The sequence below is a fragment of the Pseudophryne corroboree genome, chromosome 11, assembly GCF_028390025.1.
Source record: "Pseudophryne corroboree isolate aPseCor3 chromosome 11, aPseCor3.hap2, whole genome shotgun sequence".
NCBI lineage: Eukaryota > Metazoa > Chordata > Amphibia > Anura > Myobatrachidae > Pseudophryne > Pseudophryne corroboree.
The window spans coordinates 165,886,137-165,904,495 of record NC_086454.1 but is presented as its reverse complement, the minus strand read 5'-3'; the positions used below and the strand labels follow the sequence as shown (position 1 = coordinate 165,904,495).

Below are 18,359 nucleotides of genomic sequence, written 5' to 3'. Positions count from 1 at the left end.
TGTAATTATCCTATCTAATATTTATTTTTATTTTGTAATGTGGAAAGAAACTGGAGCATTTTTATGATACCCATGCTTCAAGTGACTCTATGGCTTGAGCTTTTTTTTGAAAAATGAAATGCTATAAAAACAAAATATGATCTGTGCTTTGAGATATATTTGCCAGTTTTGTGTTTGCTTGCAGTAATATCTGTGGCCGGTTAGCGCAGTTGGTTAGAGCGTGGTGCTAATAACGCCAAGGTCACGGGTTCGATCCCCGTATGGGCCATTTGCTTTTCTTGATGGACAAGAATGGAATAAGCTCATCGGTGGAGTGCATGAATACTTGAAAACATCATAGACACATATATCACAAAATCTCTTCAAATACATATCAGAAGCCAGTGGGAGTGTCATCCTTTGGCTGATGAAGATTTTTCTCTACGTGGCTCAGTGACTTTTGTCTCAAATCAAGCAATATGGCATAACTAAGATATGCAAGGGCAAATTAATCAGTTATTATATTGCTGCTCAAACATAGAGGGCACTAGGTGTTACTAGAAGAAGAAGAAGATATGTGCTCCCCTCTCATTAGTGCACACTGAAGTAAAAAAAATGGAGAATTTCTAAAGACCAGAGCACAAATAATGGATCTCTGCATTCTTATTGCATCTTTTCTTATTTCCAAATATTTGACATAATTCTGATTTGATAAGTTTAAAAATGAGTTTAAACAAAGGACACCACTGAAGATGATGGAATTTATATGAATTTTAAATGAAGATTTGCAATACTCATACATTGAATGAAAATGGAGCTTTGAACAAAAGGAAAATAAACAATGTTAGCTCCCACGAGATATGAACTCAGATTACTAGATTCAAAGTCAAGGGTGCTAACAATTACACCATGGAACCCTCACCTGAGCAATGGCATCTACCGAAGTGCGCTCATCTTTTAAATGCAAAGAAAAGAAATTCAATACTTTATATATATTATTTCAAGTTTCTAATAAGCTCAGGGATGCAATAGGTATTATGTAGAATATTTGTCCAAACCCAATGATAATATATAAAAAGTAACCTATTTTTTAAAGGAGAAGATAGATACTAGAAACCTAAATGCCTAGGACCAATTTCAGTTGGAGCATCACCCCTTATGTTATCCTAGCAATGAATTGACAGTTTTTCTGTATTTCCATATTTGCATATCAGCCACTTACAATTGTTTCAAGCTTTATAACAGAGGACTGCCTTTTTTATAGACCAAGGATGAAAGTCTCTTGTGAGTTAAGTCTGATAATGACATCACAATTTGTAAATTAAGCTATAGTATGATTACAGAGTGTAGACTGAATAAAAAGTGCTTTCCTATGGATTGAAGTTTGTATTTTCTTAAGGTTTGCTTTCCAAAATGGGCTAGCATTCTTTATTTCCAATAGGCACATTAAGCTACTTCCCCAATATTTATTTTTTTGTGTTAAAAGTTATTCAAACACAACTTGGTAAAACATACTAAATTTAATACATAATGGATTACATCCTGGATTATCTTTTCAACAATCTGTAAATTTACAATTAAAAATTGTGTATTAGATTTTTTAGATTGATTTTGCTTAGATTTGCATATACTCCTAGTCTAAATTGTCTATTTCTATACTATTAGTAGATGCCTTAATCTTTGTAATTATCCTATCTAATATTTATTTTTATTTTGTAATGTGGAAAGAAACTGGAGCATTTTTATGATACCCATGCTTCAAGTGACTCTATGGCTTAAGCTTTTTTTTGAAAAATGAAATGCTATAAAAACAAAATCAGATCTGTGCTTTGAGGTACATTTGCCAGTTTTGTGTTTGCTTGCAGTAACATCTGTGGCCGGTTAGCTCAGTTGGTTAGAGCGTGGTGCTAATAACGCCAAGGTCACGGGTTCGATCCCCGTATGGGCCATTTGCTTTTCTTGATGGACAAGAATGGAATAAGCTCATCGGTGGAGTGCATGAATACTTGAAAACATCATAGACACATATATCACAAAATCTCTTCAAATACATATCAGAAGCCAGTGGGAGTGTCATCCTTTGGCTGATGAAGATTTTTCTCTACATGGCTCAGTGACTTTTGTCTCAAATCAAGCAATATGGCATAACTAAGATATGCAAGGGCAAATTAATCAGTTATTATATTGCTGCTCAAACATAGAGGGCACTAGGTGTTACTAGAAGAAGAAGAAGATATGTGCTCCCCTCTCATTAGTGCACACTGAAGTAAAAAAAATGGAGAATTTCTAAAGACCAGAGCACAAGTAATGGATTCTTATTGCATCTTTTCTTATTTCCAAATATTTGACATACTTCTGATTTGATAAGTTTAAAAATGAGTTTAAACAAAGGACACCACTGAAGATGATGGAATTTATATGAATTTTAAATGAAGATTTGCAATACTCATACATTGAATGAAAATGGAGCTTTGAACAAAAGGAAAATAAACAATGTTAGCTCCCACGAGATATGAACTCAGATTACTAGATTCAAAGTCGAGGGTGCTAACAATTACACCATGGAACCCTCACCTGAGCAATGGCATCTACTGAAGTGCGCTCATCTTTTAAATGCAAAGAAAAGAAATTCAATACTTTATATATATTATTTCAAGATTCTAATAAGCTCAGGGATGCAATAGGTATTATGAAGAATATTTGTCCAAACCCAATGATAATATATAAAAAGTAACCTATTTTTTAAAGGAGAAGATAGATACTAGAAACCTAAATGCCTAGGACCAATTTCAGTTGGAGCATCACCCCTTATGTTATCCTAGCATTGAATTGACAGTTTTTCTGTATTTCCATATTTGCATATCAGCCACTTACAATTGTTTCAAGCTTTATAACAGAGGACTGCCTTTTTTATAGACCAAGGATGAAAGTCTCTTGTGAGTTAAGTCTGATAATGACATCACAATTTGTAAATTAAGCTATAGTATGATTACAGAGTTTAGACTGAATAAAAAGTGCTTTCCTATGGATTGAAGTTTGTATTTTCTTAAGGTTTGCTTTCCAAAATGGGCTAGCATTCTTTATTTCCAATAGGCACATTAAGCTACTTCCCCAATATTTATTTTTTTGTGTTAAAAGTTATTCATACACAACTTGGTAAAACATACTAAATTTAATACATAATGGATTACATCCTGGATTATCTTTTCAACAATCTGTAAATTTACAATTAAAAATTGTGTATTAGATTTTTTAGATTGATTTTGCTTAGATTTGCATATACTCCTAGTCTAAATTGTCTATTTTTACACTATTACTAGATGCCTTAATCTTTGTAATTATCCTATCTAATATTTATTTTTATTTTGTAATGTGAAAAGAAACTGGAGCATTTTTATGATACCCATGCTTCAAGTGACTCTATGGCTTGAGCTTTTTTTTGAAAAATGAAATGCTATAAAAACAAAATATGATCTGTGCTTTGAGATATATTTGCCAGTTTTGTGTTTGCTTGCAGTAATATCTGTGGCCGGTTAGCGCAGTTGGTTAGAGCGTGGTGCTAATAACGCCAAGGTCACGGGTTCGATCCCCGTATGGGCCATTTGCTTTTCTTGATGGACAAGAATGGAATAAGCTCATCGGTGGAGTGCATGAATACTTGAAAACATCATAGACACATATATCACAAAATCTCTTCAAATACATATCAGAAGCCAGTGGGAGTGTCATCCTTTGGCTGATGAAGATTTTTCTCTACGTGGCTCAGTGACTTTTGTCTCAAATCAAGCAATATGGCATAACTAAGATATGCAAGGGCAAATTAATCAGTTATTATATTGCTGCTCAAACATAGAGGGCACTAGGTGTTACTAGAAGAAGAAGAAGATATGTGCTCCCCTCTCATTAGTGCACACTGAAGTAAAAAAAATGGAGAATTTCTAAAGACCAGAGCACAAGTAATGGATCTCTGCATTCTTATTGCATCTTTTCTTATTTCCAAATATTTGACATAATTCTGATTTGATAAGTTTAAAAATGAGTTTAAACAAAGGACACCACTGAAGATGATGGAATTTATATGAATTTTAAATGAAGATTTGCAATACTCATACATTGAATGAAAATGGAGCTTTGAACAAAAGGAAAATAAACAATGTTAGCTCCCACGAGATATGAACTCAGATTACTAGATTCAAAGTCAAGGGTGCTAACAATTACACCATGGAACCCTCACCTGAGCAATGGCATCTACCGAAGTGCGCTCATCTTTTAAATGCAAAGAAAAGAAATTCAATACTTTATATATATTATTTCAAGTTTCTAATAAGCTCAGGGATGCAATAGGTATTATGTAGAATATTTGTCCAAACCCAATGATAATATATAAAAAGTAACCTATTTTTTAAAGGAGAAGATAGATACTAGAAACCTAAATGCCTAGGACCAATTTCAGTTGGAGCATCACCCCTTATGTTATCCTAGCAATGAATTGACAGTTTTTCTGTATTTCCATATTTGCATATCAGCCACTTACAATTGTTTCAAGCTTTATAACAGAGGACTGCCTTTTTTATAGACCAAGGATGAAAGTCTCTTGTGAGTTAAGTCTGATAATGACATCACAATTTGTAAATTAAGCTATAGTATGATTACAGAGTGTAGACTGAATAAAAAGTGCTTTCCTATGGATTGAAGTTTGTATTTTCTTAAGGTTTGCTTTCCAAAATGGGCTAGCATTCTTTATTTCCAATAGGCACATTAAGCTACTTCCCCAATATTTATTTTTTTGTGTTAAAAGTTATTCAAACACAACTTGGTAAAACATACTAAATTTAATACATAATGGATTACATCCTGGATTATCTTTTCAACAATCTGTAAATTTACAATTAAAAATTGTGTATTAGATTTTTTAGATTGATTTTGCTTAGATTTGCATATACTCCTAGTCTAAATTGTCTATTTCTATACTATTAGTAGATGCCTTAATCTTTGTAATTATCCTATCTAATATTTATTTTTATTTTGTAATGTGGAAAGAAACTGGAGCATTTTTATGATACCCATGCTTCAAGTGACTCTATGGCTTAAGCTTTTTTTTGAAAAATGAAATGCTATAAAAACAAAATCAGATCTGTGCTTTGAGGTACATTTGCCAGTTTTGTGTTTGCTTGCAGTAACATCTGTGGCCGGTTAGCTCAGTTGGTTAGAGCGTGGTGCTAATAACGCCAAGGTCACGGGTTCGATCCCCGTATGGGCCATTTGCTTTTCTTGATGGACAAGAATGGAATAAGCTCATCGGTGGAGTGCATGAATACTTGAAAACATCATAGACACATATATCACAAAATCTCTTCAAATACATATCAGAAGCCAGTGGGAGTGTCATCCTTTGGCTGATGAAGATTTTTCTCTACATGGCTCAGTGACTTTTGTCTCAAATCAAGCAATATGGCATAACTAAGATATGCAAGGGCAAATTAATCAGTTATTATATTGCTGCTCAAACATAGAGGGCACTAGGTGTTACTAGAAGAAGAAGAAGATATGTGCTCCCCTCTCATTAGTGCACACTGAAGTAAAAAAAATGGAGAATTTCTAAAGACCAGAGCACAAGTAATGGATTCTTATTGCATCTTTTCTTATTTCCAAATATTTGACATACTTCTGATTTGATAAGTTTAAAAATTAGTTTAAACAAAGGACACCACTGAAGATGATGGAATTTATATGAATTTTAAATGAAGATTTGCAATACTCATACATTGAATGAAAATGGAGCTTTGAACAAAAGGAAAATAAACAATGTTAGCTCCCACGAGATATGAACTCAGATTACTAGATTCAAAGTCCAGGGTGCTAACAATTACACCATGGAACCCTCACCTGAGCAATGGCATCTACTGAAGTGCGCTCATCTTTTAAATGCAAAGAAAAGAAATTCAATACTTTATATATATTATTTCAAGTTTCTAATAAGCTCAGGGATGCAATAGGTATTATGTAGAATATTTGTCCAAACCCAATGATAATATATAAAAAGTAACCTATTTTTTAAAGGAGAAGATAGATACTAGAAACCTAAATGCCTAGGACCAATTTCAGTTGGAGCATCACCCCTTATGTTATCCTAGCATTGAATTGACAGTTTTTCTGTATTTCCATATTTGCATATCAGCCACTTACAATTGTTTCAAGCTTTATAACAGAGGACTGCCTTTTTTATAGACCAAGGATGAAAGTCTCTTGTGAGTTAAGTCTGATAATGACATCACAATTTGTAAATTAAGCTATAGTATGATTACAGAGTGTAGACTGAATAAAAAGTGCTTTCCTATGGATTGAAGTTTGTATTTTCTTAAGGTTTGCTTTCCAAAATGGGCTAGCATTCTTTATTTCCAATAGGCACATTAAGCTACTTCCCCAATATTTATTTTTTTGTGTTAAAAGTTATTCATACACAACTTGGTAAAACATACTAAATTTAATACATAATGGATTACATCCTGGATTATCTTTTCAACAATCTGTAAATTTACAATTAAAAATTGTGTATTAGATTTTTTAGATTGATTTTGCTTAGATTTGCATATACTCCTAGTCTAAATTGTCTATTTTTATACTATTACTAGATGCCTTAATCTTTGTAATTATCCTATCTAATATTTATTTTTATTTTGTAATGTGGAAAGAAACTGGAGCATTTTTATGATACCCATGCTTCAAGTGACTCTATGGCTTAAGCTTTTTTTTGAAAAATGAAATGCTATAAAAACAAAATATGATCTGTGCTTTGAGATATATTTGCCAGTTTTGTGTTTGCTTGCAGTAATATCTGTGGCTGGTTAGCGCAGTTGGTTAGAGCGTGGTGCTAATAACGCCAAGGTCACGGGTTCGATCCCTGTATGGGCCATTTGCTTTTCTTGATGGACAAGAATGGAATAAGCTCATCGGTGGAGTGCATGAATACTTGAAAACATCATAGACACATATATCACAAAATCTCTTCAAATACATATCAGAAGCCAGTGGGAGTGTCATCCTTTGGCTGATGAAGATTTTTCTCTACGTGGCTCAGTGACTTTTGTCTCAAATCAAGCAATATGGCATAACTAAGATATGCAAGGGCAAATTAATCAGTTATTATATTGCTGCTCAAACATAGAGGGCACTAGGTGTTACTAGAAGAAGAAGAAGATATGTGCTCCCCTCTCATTAGTGCACACTGAAGTAAAAAAAAATGGAGAATTTCTAAAGACCAGAGCACAAGTAATGGATCTCTGCATTCTTATTGCATCTTTTCTTATTTCCAAATATTTGACATAATTCTGATTTGATAAGTTTAAAAATGAGTTTAAACAAAGGACACCACTGAAGATGATGGAATTTATATGAATTTTAAATGAAGATTTGCAATACTCATACATTGAATGAAAATGGAGCTTTGAACAAAAGGAAAATAAACAATGTTAGCTCCCACGAGATATGAACTCAGATTACTAGATTCAAAGTCCAGGGTGCTAACAATTACACCATGGAACCCTCACCTGAGCAATGGCATCTACCGAAGTGCGCTCATCTTTTAAATGCAAAGAAAAGAAATTCAATACTTTATATATATTATTTCAAGTTTCTAATAAGCTCAGGGATGCAATAGGTATTATGTAGAATATTTGTCCAAACCCAATGATAATATATAAAAAGTAACCTATTTTTTAAAGGAGAAGATAGATACTAGAAACCTAAATGCCTAGGACCAATTTCAGTTGGAGCATCACCCCTTATGTAATCCTAGCAATGAATTGACAGTTTTTCTGTATTTCCATATTTGCATATCAGCCACTTACAATTGTTTCAAGCTTTATAACAGAGGATTGCCTTTTTTATAGACCAAGGATGAAAGTCTCTTGTGAGTTAAGTCTGATAATGACATCACAATTTGTAAATTAAGCTATAGTATGATTACAGAGTGTAGACTGAATAAAAAGTGCTTTCCTATGGATTGAAGTTTGTATTTTCTTAAGGTTTGCTTTCCAAAATGGGCTAGCATTCTTTATTTCCAATAGGCACATTAAGCTACTTCCCCAATATTTATTTTTTTGTGTTAAAAGTTATTCAAACACAACTTGGTAAAACATACTAAATTTAATACATAATGGATTACATCCTGGATTATCTTTTCAACAATCTGTAAATTTACAATTAAAAATTGTGTATTAGATTTTTTAGATTGATTTTGCTTAGATTTGCATATACTCCTAGTCTAAATTGTCTATTTTTATACTATTAGTAGATGCCTTAATCTTTGTAATTATCCTATCTAATATTTATTTTTATTTTGTAATGTGGAAAGAAACTGGAGCATTTTTATGATACCCATGCTTCAAGTGACTCTCTGGCTTAAGCTTTTTTTTGAAAAATGAAATGCTATAAAAACAAAATCAGATCTGTGCTTTGAGGTACATTTGCCAGTTTTGTGTTTGCTTGCAGTAACATCTGTGGCCGGTTAGCTCAGTTGGTTAGAGCGTGGTGCTAATAACGCCAAGGTCACGGGTTCGATCCCCGTATGGGTCATTTGCTTTTCTTGATGGACAAGAATGGAATAAGCTCATCGGTGGAGTGCATGAATACTTGAAAACATCATAGACACATATATCACAAAATCTCTTCAAATACATATCAGAAGCCAGTGGGAGTGTCATCCTTTGGCTGATGAAGATTTTTCTCTACATGGCTCAGTGACTTTTGTCTCAAATCAAGCAATATGGCATAACTAAGATATGCAAGGGCAAATTAATCAGTTATTATATTGCTGCTCAAACATAGAGGGCACTAGGTGTTACTAGAAGAAGAAGAAGATATGTGCTCCCCTCTCATTAGTGCACACTGAAGTAAAAAAAATGGAGAATTTCTAAAGACCAGAGCACAAGTAATGGATTCTTATTGCATCTTTTCTTATTTCCAAATATTTGACATACTTCTGATTTGATAAGTTTAAAAATGAGTTTAAACAAAGGACACCACTGAAGATGATGGACTTTATATGAATTTTAAATGAAGATTTGCAATACTCATACATTGAATGAAAATGGAGCTTTGAACAAAAGGAAAATAAACAATGTTAGCTCCCACGAGATATGAACTCAGATTACTAGATTCAAAGTCCAGGGTGCTAACAATTACACCATGGAACCCTCACCTGAGCAATGGCATCTACTGAAGTGCGCTCATCTTTTAAATGCAAAGAAAAGAAATTCAATACTTTATATATATTATTTCAAGTTTCTAATAAGCTCAGGGATGCAATAGGTATTATGTAGAATATTTGTCCAAACCCAATGATAATATATAAAAAGTAACCTATTTTTTAAAGGAGAAGATAGATACTAGAAACCTAAATGCCTAGGACCAATTTCAGTTGGAGCATCACCCCTTATGTTATCCTAGCATTGAATTGACAGTTTTTCTGTATTTCCATATTTGCATATCACCCACTTACAATTGTTTCAAGCTTTATAACAGAGGACTGCCTTTTTTATAGACCAAGGATGAAAGTCTCTTGTGAGTTAAGTCTGATAATGACATCACAATTTGTAAATTAAGCTATAGTATGATTACAGAGTGTAGACTGAATAAAAAGTGCTTTCCTATGGATTGAAGTTTGTATTTTCTCAAGGTTTGCTTTCCAAAATGGGCTAGCATTCTTTATTTCCAATAGGCACATTAAGCTACTTCCCCAATATTTATTTTTTTGTGTTAAAAGTTATTCATACACAACTTGGTAAAACATACTAAATTTAATACATAATGGATTACATCCTGGATTATCTTTTTCAACAATCTGTAAATTTACAATTAAAAATTGTGTATTAGATTTTTTAGATTGATTTTGCTTAGATTTGCATATACTCCTAGTCTAAATTGTCTATTTTTATACTATTACTAGATGCCTTAATCTTTGTAATTATCCTATCTAATATTTATTTTTATTTTGTAATGTGGAAAGAAACTGGAGCATTTTTATGATACCCATGCTTCAAGTGACTCTATGGCTTAAGCTTTTTTTTGAAAAATGAAATGCTATAAAAACAAAATATGATCTGTGCTTAGAGATATATTTGCCAGTTTTGTGTTTGCTTGCAGTAATATCTGTGGCCGGTTAGCGCAGTTGGTTAGAGCGTGGTGCTAATAACGCCAAGGTCACGGGTTCGATCCCCGTATGGGCCGTTTGATTTTCTTGATGGACAAGAATGGAATAAGCTCATCGGTGGAGTGCATGAATACTTGAAAACATCATAGACACATATATCACAAAATCTCTTCAAATACATATCAGAAGCCAGTGGGAGTGTCATCCTTTGGCTGATGAAGATTTTTCTCTACGTGGCTCAGTGACTTTTGTCTCAAATCAAGCAATATGGCATAACTAAGATATGCAAGGGCAAATTAATCAGTTATTATATTGCTGCTCAAACATAGAGGGCACTAGGTGTTACTAGAAGAAGAAGAAGAAGATATGTGCTCCCCTCTCATTAGTGCACACTGAAGTAAAAAAAATGGAGAATTTCTAAAGACCAGAGCACAAGTAATGGATCTCTGCATTCTTATTGCATCTTTTCTTATTTCCAAATATTTGACATACTTCTGATTTGATAAGTTTAAAAATGAGTTTAAACAAAGGACACCACTGAAGATGATGGAATTTATATGAATTTTAAATGAAGATTTGCAATACTCATACATTGAATGAAAATGGAGCTTTGAACAAAAGGAAAATAAACAATGTTAGCTCCCATGAGATATGAACTCAGATTACTAGATTCAAAGTCCAGGGTGCTAACAATTACACCATGGAACCCTCACCTGAGCAATGGCATCCACTGAAGTGCGCTCATCTTTTAAATGCAAAGAAAAGAAATTCAATACTTTATATATATATTATTTCAAGTTTCTAATAAGCTCTGGGATGCAATAGGTATTATGTAGAATATTTGACCAAACCCAATGATAATATATAAAAAGTAACCTATTTTTTAAAGGAGAATATAGATACTAGAAACCTAAATGCCTAGGACCAATTTCAGTTGGAGCATCACCCCTTATATTATCCTAGCATTGAATTGACAGTTTTTCAGTATTTCCATATTTGCATATCACCCACTTACAATTGTTTCAAGCTTTATAACAGAGGACTGCCTTTTTTATAGACCAAGGATGAAAGTCTCTTGTGAGTTAAGTCTGATAATGACATCACAATTTGTAAATTAAGCTATAGTATGATTACAGAGTGTAGACTGAATAAAAAGTGCTTTCCTATGGATTGAAGTTTGTATTTTCTTAAGCTTTGCATTCCAAAATGGGCTAGCATTCTTTATTTCCAATGGGCACATTAAGCTACTTCCCCAATATATATTTTTTTGTGTTAAAAGTTATTCATACACAACTTGGTAAAACATACTAAATTTAATACATAATGGATTACATCCTGGGATTATCTTTTTCAACAATCTGTAAATTTACAATTAAAAATTGTGTCTTAGATTTTTTAGATTGATTTTGCTTAGATTTGCATATACTCCTTGAATAAATTGTCTATTTTTATACTATTAGTAGATGCCTTAATCTTTGTTATTATCCTATCTAATATTTATTTTTATTTTGTAATGTGGAAAGAAACTGGAGCATTTTTATGATACCCATGCTTCAAGTGACTCTATGGCTTAAGCTTTTTTTTGAAAAATGAAATGCTATAAAAACAAAATCAGATCTGTGCTTTGAGGTACATTTGCCAGTTTTGTGTTTGCTTGCAGTAACATCTGTGGCCGGTTAGCTCAGTTGGTTAGAGCGTGGTGCTAATAACGCCAAGGTCACGGGTTTGATCCCCGTATGGGCTATTTGCTTTTCTTGATGGACAAGAATGGAATAAGCTCATCGGTGGAGTGCATGAATACTTGAAAACATCATAGACACATATATCACAAAATCTCTTCAAATACATATCAGAAGCCAGTGGGAGTGTCATCCTTTGGCTGATGAAGATTTTTCTCTACATGGCTCAGTGACTTTTGTCTCAAATCAAGCAATATGGCATAACTAAGATATGCAAGGGCAAATTAATTAGTTATTATATTGCTGCTCAAACATAGAGGGCACTAGGTGTTACTAGAAGAAGAAGAAGATATGTGCTCCCCTCTCATTAGTGCACACTGAAGTAAAAAAAAATTGAGAATTTCTAAAGACCAAAGCACAAGTAATGGATCTCTGCATTCTTATTGCATCTTTTCTTATTTCCAAATATTTGACATACTTCTGATTTGATAAGTTTAAAAATGAGTTTAAACAAAGGACACCACTGAAGATGATGGAATTAATATGAATTTTAAATGAAGATTTGCAATACTCATACATTGAATGAAAATGGAGCTTTGAACAATAGGAAAATAAACAATGTTAGCTCCCACGAGATATGAATTCAGATTACTAGATTCAAAGTCAAGGGTGCTAACAATTACACCATGGAACCCTCACCTGAGCAATGGCATCTACTGAAGTGCGCTCATCTTTTAAATGCAAAGAAAAGAAATTCAATACTTTATATATATTATTTCAAGTTTCTAATAAGCTCAGGGATGCAATAGGTATTATGTAGAATATTTGTCCAAACCCAATGATAATATATAAAAAGTAACCTATTTTTTAAAGGAGAAGATAGATACTAGAAACCTAAATGCCTAGGACCAATTTCAGTTGGAGCATCACCCCTTATGTTATCCTAGCATTGAATTGACAGTTTTTCTGTATTTCCATATTTGCATATCACCCACTTACAATTGTTTCAAGCTTTATAACAGAGGACTGCCTTTTTTATAGACCAAGGATGAAAGTCTCTTGTGAGTTAAGTCTGATAATGACATCACAATTTGTAAATTAAGCTATAGTATGATTACAGAGTGTAGACTGAATAAAAAGTGCTTTCCTATGGATTGAAGTTTGTATTTTCTTAAGCTTTGCATTCCAAAATGGGCTAGCATTCTTTATTTCCAATGGGCACATTAAGCTACTTCCCCAATATATATTTTTTTGTGTTAAAAGTTATTCATACACAACTTGGTAAAACATACTAAATTTAATACATAATGGATTACATCCTGGATTATCTTTTTCAACAATCTGTAAATTTACAATTAAAAATTGTGTATTAGATTTTTTAGATTGATTTTGCTTAGATTTGCATATACTCCTTGTCTAAATTGTCTATTTTTATACTATTAGTAGATGCCTTAATCTTTGTTATTATCCTATCTAATATTTATTTTTATTTTGTAATGTGGAAAGAAACTGGAGCATTTTTATGATACCCATGCTTCAAGTGACTCTATGGCTTAAGCTTTTTTTTGAAAAATGAAATGCTATAAAAACAAAACATGATCTGTGCTTTGAGGTACATTTGCCAGTTTTGTGTTTGCTTGCAGTGATATCTGTGGCTGGTTAGCTCAGTTGGTTAGAGCGTGGTGCTAATAACGCCAAGGTCACGGGTTCGATCCCCGTATGGGCCATTTGCTTTTCTTGATGGACAAGAATGGAATAAGCTCATCGGTGGAGTGCATGAATACTTGAAAACATCATAGACACATATATCACAAAATCTCTTCAAATACATATCAGAAGCCAGTGGGAGTGTCATCCTTTGGCTGATGAAGATTTTTCTCTACATGGCTCAGTGACTTTTGTCTCAAATCAAGCAATATGGCATAACTAAGATATGCAAGGGCAAATTAATCAGTTATTATATTGCTGCTCAAACATAGAGGGCACTAGGTGTTACTAGAAGAAGAAGAAGATATGTGCTCCCCTCTCATTAGTGCACACTGAAGTAAAAAAAATGGAGAATTTCTAAAGACCAGAGCACAAGTAATGGATCTCTGCATTCTTATTGCATCTTTTCTTATTTCCAAATATTTGACATACTTCTGATTTGATAAGTTTAAAAATGAGTTTAAACAAAGGACACCACTGAAGATGATGGAATTTATATGAATTTTAAATGAAGATTTGCAATACTCATACATTGAATGAAAATGGAGCTTTGAACAAAAGGAAAATAAACAATGTTAGTCCCATGAGATATGAACTCAGATTACTAGATTCAAAGTCCAGGGTGCAAACAATTACACCATGGAACCCTGACCTGAGCAATGGCATCCACTGAAGTGCGCTCATCTTTTAAATGCAAAGAAAAGAAATTCAATACTTTATATATATTATTTCAAGTTTCTAATAAGCTCAGGGATGCAATAGGTATTATGTAGAATATTTGACCAAACCCAATGATAATATATAAAAAGTAACCTATTTTTTAAAGGAGAATATAGATACTAGAAACCTAAATACCTAGGACCAATTTCAGTTGGAGCATCACCCCTTATATTATCCTAGCATTGAATTGACAGTTTTTCAGTATTTCCATATTTGCATATCAGCCACTTACAATTGTTTCAAGCTTTATAACAGAGGACTGCCTTTTTTATAGACCAAGGATGAAAGTCTCTTGTGAGTTAAGTCTGATAATGACATCACAATTTGTAAATTAAGCTATAGTATGATTACAGAGTGTAGACTGAATAAAAAGTGCTTTCCTATGGATTGAAGTTTGTATTTTCTTAAGCTTTGCATTCCAAAATGGGCTAGCATTCTTTATTTCCAATGGGCACATTAAGTTACTTCCCCAATATATCTTTTTTTGTGTTAAAAGTTATTCAAACACAACTTGGTAAAACATACTAAATTTAATACATAATGGATTACATCCTGGGATTATCTTTTTCAACAATCTGTAAATTTACAATTAAAAATTGTGTATTAGATTTTTTAGATTGATTTTGCTTAGATTTGCATATACTCCTTGAATAAATTATCTATTTTTATACTATTAGTAGATGCCTTAATCTTTGTTATTATCCTATCTAATATTTATTTTTATTTTGTAATGTGGAAAGAAACTGGAGCATTTTTATGATACCCATGCTTCAAGTGACTCTATGGCTTAAGCTTTTTTTTTGAAAAATGAAATGCTATAAAAACAAAATATGAACTGTGCTTTGAGGTACATTTGCCAGTTTTGTGTTTGCTTGCAGTAACATCTGTGGCCGGTTAGCTCAGTTGGTTAGAGCGTGGTGCTAATAACGCCAAGGTCACGGGTTCGATCCCCGTATGGGCCATTTGCTTTTCTTGATGGACAAGAATGGAATAAGCTCATCGGTGGAGTGCATGAATACTTGAAAACATCATAGACACATATATCACAAAATCTCTTCAAATACATATCAGAAGCCAGTGGGAGTGTCATCCTTTGGCTGATGAAGATTTTTCTCTACATGGCTCAGTGACTTTTGTCTCAAATCAAGCAATATGGCATAACTAAGATATGCAAGGGCAAATTAATCAGTTATTATATTGCTGCTCAAACATAGAGGGCACTAGGTGTTACTAGAAGAAGAAGAAGATATGTGCTCCCCTCTCATTAGTGCACACTGAAGTAAAAAAAATGGAGAATTTCTAAAGACCAGAGCACAAGTAATGGATTCTTATTGCATCTTTTCTTATTTCCAAATATTTGACATACTTCTGATTTGATAAGTTTAAAAATGAGTTTAAACAAAGGACACCACTGAAGATGATGGACTTTATATGAATTTTAAATGAAGATTTGCAATACTCATACATTGAATGAAAATGGAGCTTTGAACAAAAGGAAAATAAACAATGTTAGCTCCCACGAGATATGAACTCAGATTACTAGATTCAAAGTCCAGGGTGCTAACAATTACACCATGGAACCCTCACCTGAGCAATGGCATCTACTGAAGTGCGCTCATCTTTTAAATGCAAAGAAAAGAAATTCAATACTTTATATATATTATTTCAAGTTTCTAATAAGCTCAGGGATGCAATAGGTATTATGTAGAATATTTGTCCAAACCCAATGATAATATATAAAAAGTAACCTATTTTTTAAAGGAGAAGATAGATACTAGAAACCTAAATGCCTAGGACCAATTTCAGTTGGAGCATCACCCCTTATGTTATCCTAGCATTGAATTGACAGTTTTTCTGTATTTCCATATTTGCATATCAGCCACTTACAATTGTTTCAAGCTTTATAACAGAGGACTGCCTTTTTTATAGACCAAGGATGAAAGTCTCTTGTGAGTTAAGTCTGATAATGACATCACAATTTGTAAATTAAGCTATAGTATGATTACAGAGTGTAGACTGAATAAAAAGTGCTTTCCTATGGATTGAAGTTTGTATTTTCTTAAGGTTTGCTTTCCAAAATGGGCTAGCATTCTTTATTTCCAATAGGCACATTAAGCTACTTCCCCAATATTTATTTTTTTGTGTTAAAAGTTATTCATACACAACTTGGTAAAACATACTAAATTTAATACATAATGGATTACATCCTGGATTATCTTTTCAACAATCTGTAAATTTACAATTAAAAATTGTGTATTAGATTTTTTAGATTGATTTTGCTTAGATTTGCATATACTCCTAGTCTAAATTGTCTATTTTTACACTATTACTAGATGCCTTAATCTTTGTAATTATCCTATCTAATATTTATTTTTATTTTGTAATGTGGAAAGAAACTGGAGCATTTTTATGATACCCATGCTTCAAGTGACTCTATGGCTTGAGCTTTTTTTTGAAAAATGAAATGCTATAAAAACAAAATATGATCTGTGCTTTGAGATATATTTGCCAGTTTTGTGTTTGCTTGCAGTAATATCTGTGGCTGGTTAGCGCAGTTGGTTAGAGCGTGGTGCTAATAATGCCAAGGTCACGGGTTCGATCCCCGTATGGGCCATTTGCTTTTCTTGATGGACAAGAATGGAATAAGCTCATCGGTGGAGTGCATGAATACTTGAAAACATCATAGACACATATATCACAACATCTCTTCAAATACATATCAGAAGCCAGTGGGAGTGTCATCCTTTGGCTGATGAAGATTTTTCTCTACGTGGCTCAGTGACTTTTGTCTCAAATCAAGCAATATGGCATAACTAAGATATGCAAGGGCAAATTAATCAGTTATTATATTGCTGCTCAAACATAGAGGGCACTAGGTGTTACTAGAAGAAGAAGAAGATATGTGCTCCCCTCTCATTAGTGCACACTGAAGTAAAAAAAATGGAGAATTTCTAAAGACCAGAGCACAAGTAATGGATCTCTGCATTCTTATTGCATCTTTTCTTATTTCCAAATATTTGACATAATTCTGATTTGATAAGTTTAAAAATGAGTTTAAACAAAGGACACCACTGAAGATGATGGAATTTATATGAATTTTAAATGAAGATTTGCAATACTCATACATTGAATGAAAATTGAGCTTTGAACAAAAGGAAAATAAACAATGTTAGCTCCCATGAGATATGAACTCAGATTACTAGATTCAAAGTCCAGGGTGCTAACAATTACACCATGGAACCCTCACCTGAGCAATGGCATCTACCGAAGTGCGCTCATCTTTTAAATGCAAAGAAAAGAAATTCAATACTTTATATATATTATTTCAAGTTTCTAATAAGCTCAGGGATGCAATAGGTATTATGTAGAATATTTGTCCAAACCCAATGATAATATATAAAAAGTAACCTATTTTTTAAAGGAGAAGATAGATACTAGAAAACTAAATGCCTAGGACCAATTTCAGTTGGAGCATCACCCCTTATGTTATCCTAGCAATGAATTGACAGTTTTTCTGTATTTCCATATTTGCATATCAGCCACTTACAATTGTTTCAAGCTTTATAACAGAGGACTGCCTTTTTTATAGACCAAGGATGAAAGTCTCTTGTGAGTTAAGTCTGATAATGACATCACAATTTGTAAATTAAGCTATAGTATGATTACAGAGTGTAGACTGAATAAAAAGTGCTTTCCTATGGATTGAAGTTTGTATTTTCTTAAGGTTTGCTTTCCAAAATGGGCTAGCATTCTTTATTTCCAATAGGCACATTAAGCTACTTCCCCAATATTTATTTTTTTGTGTTAAAAGTTATTCAAACACAACTTGGTAAAACATACTAAATTTAATACATAATGGATTACATCCTGGATTATCTTTTCAACAATCTGTAAATTTACAATTAAAAATTGTGTATTAGATTTTTTAGATTGATTTTGCTTAGATTTGCATATACTCCTAGTCTAAATTGTCTATTTTTATACTATTAGTAGATGCCTTAATCTTTGTAATTATCCTATCTAATATTTATTTTTATTTTGTAATGTGGAAAGAAACTGGAGCATTTTTATGATACCCATGCTTCAAGTGACTCTATGGCTTAAGCTTTTTTTTGAAAAATGAA

The 18,359-nt window shown here is 32.8% G+C and overlaps 11 non-coding genes across 11 annotated transcripts; all 11 read left to right on the top strand.

Annotated features, from left to right (window-relative positions):
• Positions 1-194: 194 nt before the first annotated feature.
• Positions 195-268, top strand: TRNAI-AAU (transfer RNA isoleucine (anticodon AAU)). The gene has a single exon. It is a non-coding gene; the product is annotated as a tRNA-Ile (tRNA).
• A 1,586-nt stretch (positions 269-1,854) lies between these two features.
• On the top strand, positions 1,855-1,928 carry TRNAI-AAU (transfer RNA isoleucine (anticodon AAU)). Its single transcript has one exon. It is a non-coding gene; the product is annotated as a tRNA-Ile (tRNA).
• Positions 1,929-3,506: 1,578 nt separating this feature from the next.
• On the top strand, positions 3,507-3,580 carry TRNAI-AAU (transfer RNA isoleucine (anticodon AAU)). Its single transcript has one exon. It is a non-coding gene; the product is annotated as a tRNA-Ile (tRNA).
• A 1,586-nt stretch (positions 3,581-5,166) lies between these two features.
• On the top strand, positions 5,167-5,240 carry TRNAI-AAU (transfer RNA isoleucine (anticodon AAU)). The gene has a single exon. It is a non-coding gene; the product is annotated as a tRNA-Ile (tRNA).
• A 1,578-nt stretch (positions 5,241-6,818) lies between these two features.
• On the top strand, positions 6,819-6,892 carry TRNAI-AAU (transfer RNA isoleucine (anticodon AAU)). The gene has a single exon. It is a non-coding gene; the product is annotated as a tRNA-Ile (tRNA).
• Positions 6,893-8,479: 1,587 nt separating this feature from the next.
• TRNAI-AAU (transfer RNA isoleucine (anticodon AAU)) lies at positions 8,480-8,553 on the top strand. Its single transcript has one exon. It is a non-coding gene; the product is annotated as a tRNA-Ile (tRNA).
• A 1,579-nt stretch (positions 8,554-10,132) lies between these two features.
• TRNAI-AAU (transfer RNA isoleucine (anticodon AAU)) lies at positions 10,133-10,206 on the top strand. The gene has a single exon. It is a non-coding gene; the product is annotated as a tRNA-Ile (tRNA).
• Positions 10,207-11,799: 1,593 nt separating this feature from the next.
• On the top strand, positions 11,800-11,873 carry TRNAI-AAU (transfer RNA isoleucine (anticodon AAU)). The gene has a single exon. It is a non-coding gene; the product is annotated as a tRNA-Ile (tRNA).
• A 1,588-nt stretch (positions 11,874-13,461) lies between these two features.
• On the top strand, positions 13,462-13,535 carry TRNAI-AAU (transfer RNA isoleucine (anticodon AAU)). Its single transcript has one exon. It is a non-coding gene; the product is annotated as a tRNA-Ile (tRNA).
• Positions 13,536-15,123: 1,588 nt separating this feature from the next.
• Positions 15,124-15,197, top strand: TRNAI-AAU (transfer RNA isoleucine (anticodon AAU)). Its single transcript has one exon. It is a non-coding gene; the product is annotated as a tRNA-Ile (tRNA).
• A 1,578-nt stretch (positions 15,198-16,775) lies between these two features.
• On the top strand, positions 16,776-16,849 carry TRNAI-AAU (transfer RNA isoleucine (anticodon AAU)). The gene has a single exon. It is a non-coding gene; the product is annotated as a tRNA-Ile (tRNA).
• The last annotated feature ends 1,510 nt before the right edge of the window (positions 16,850-18,359 follow it).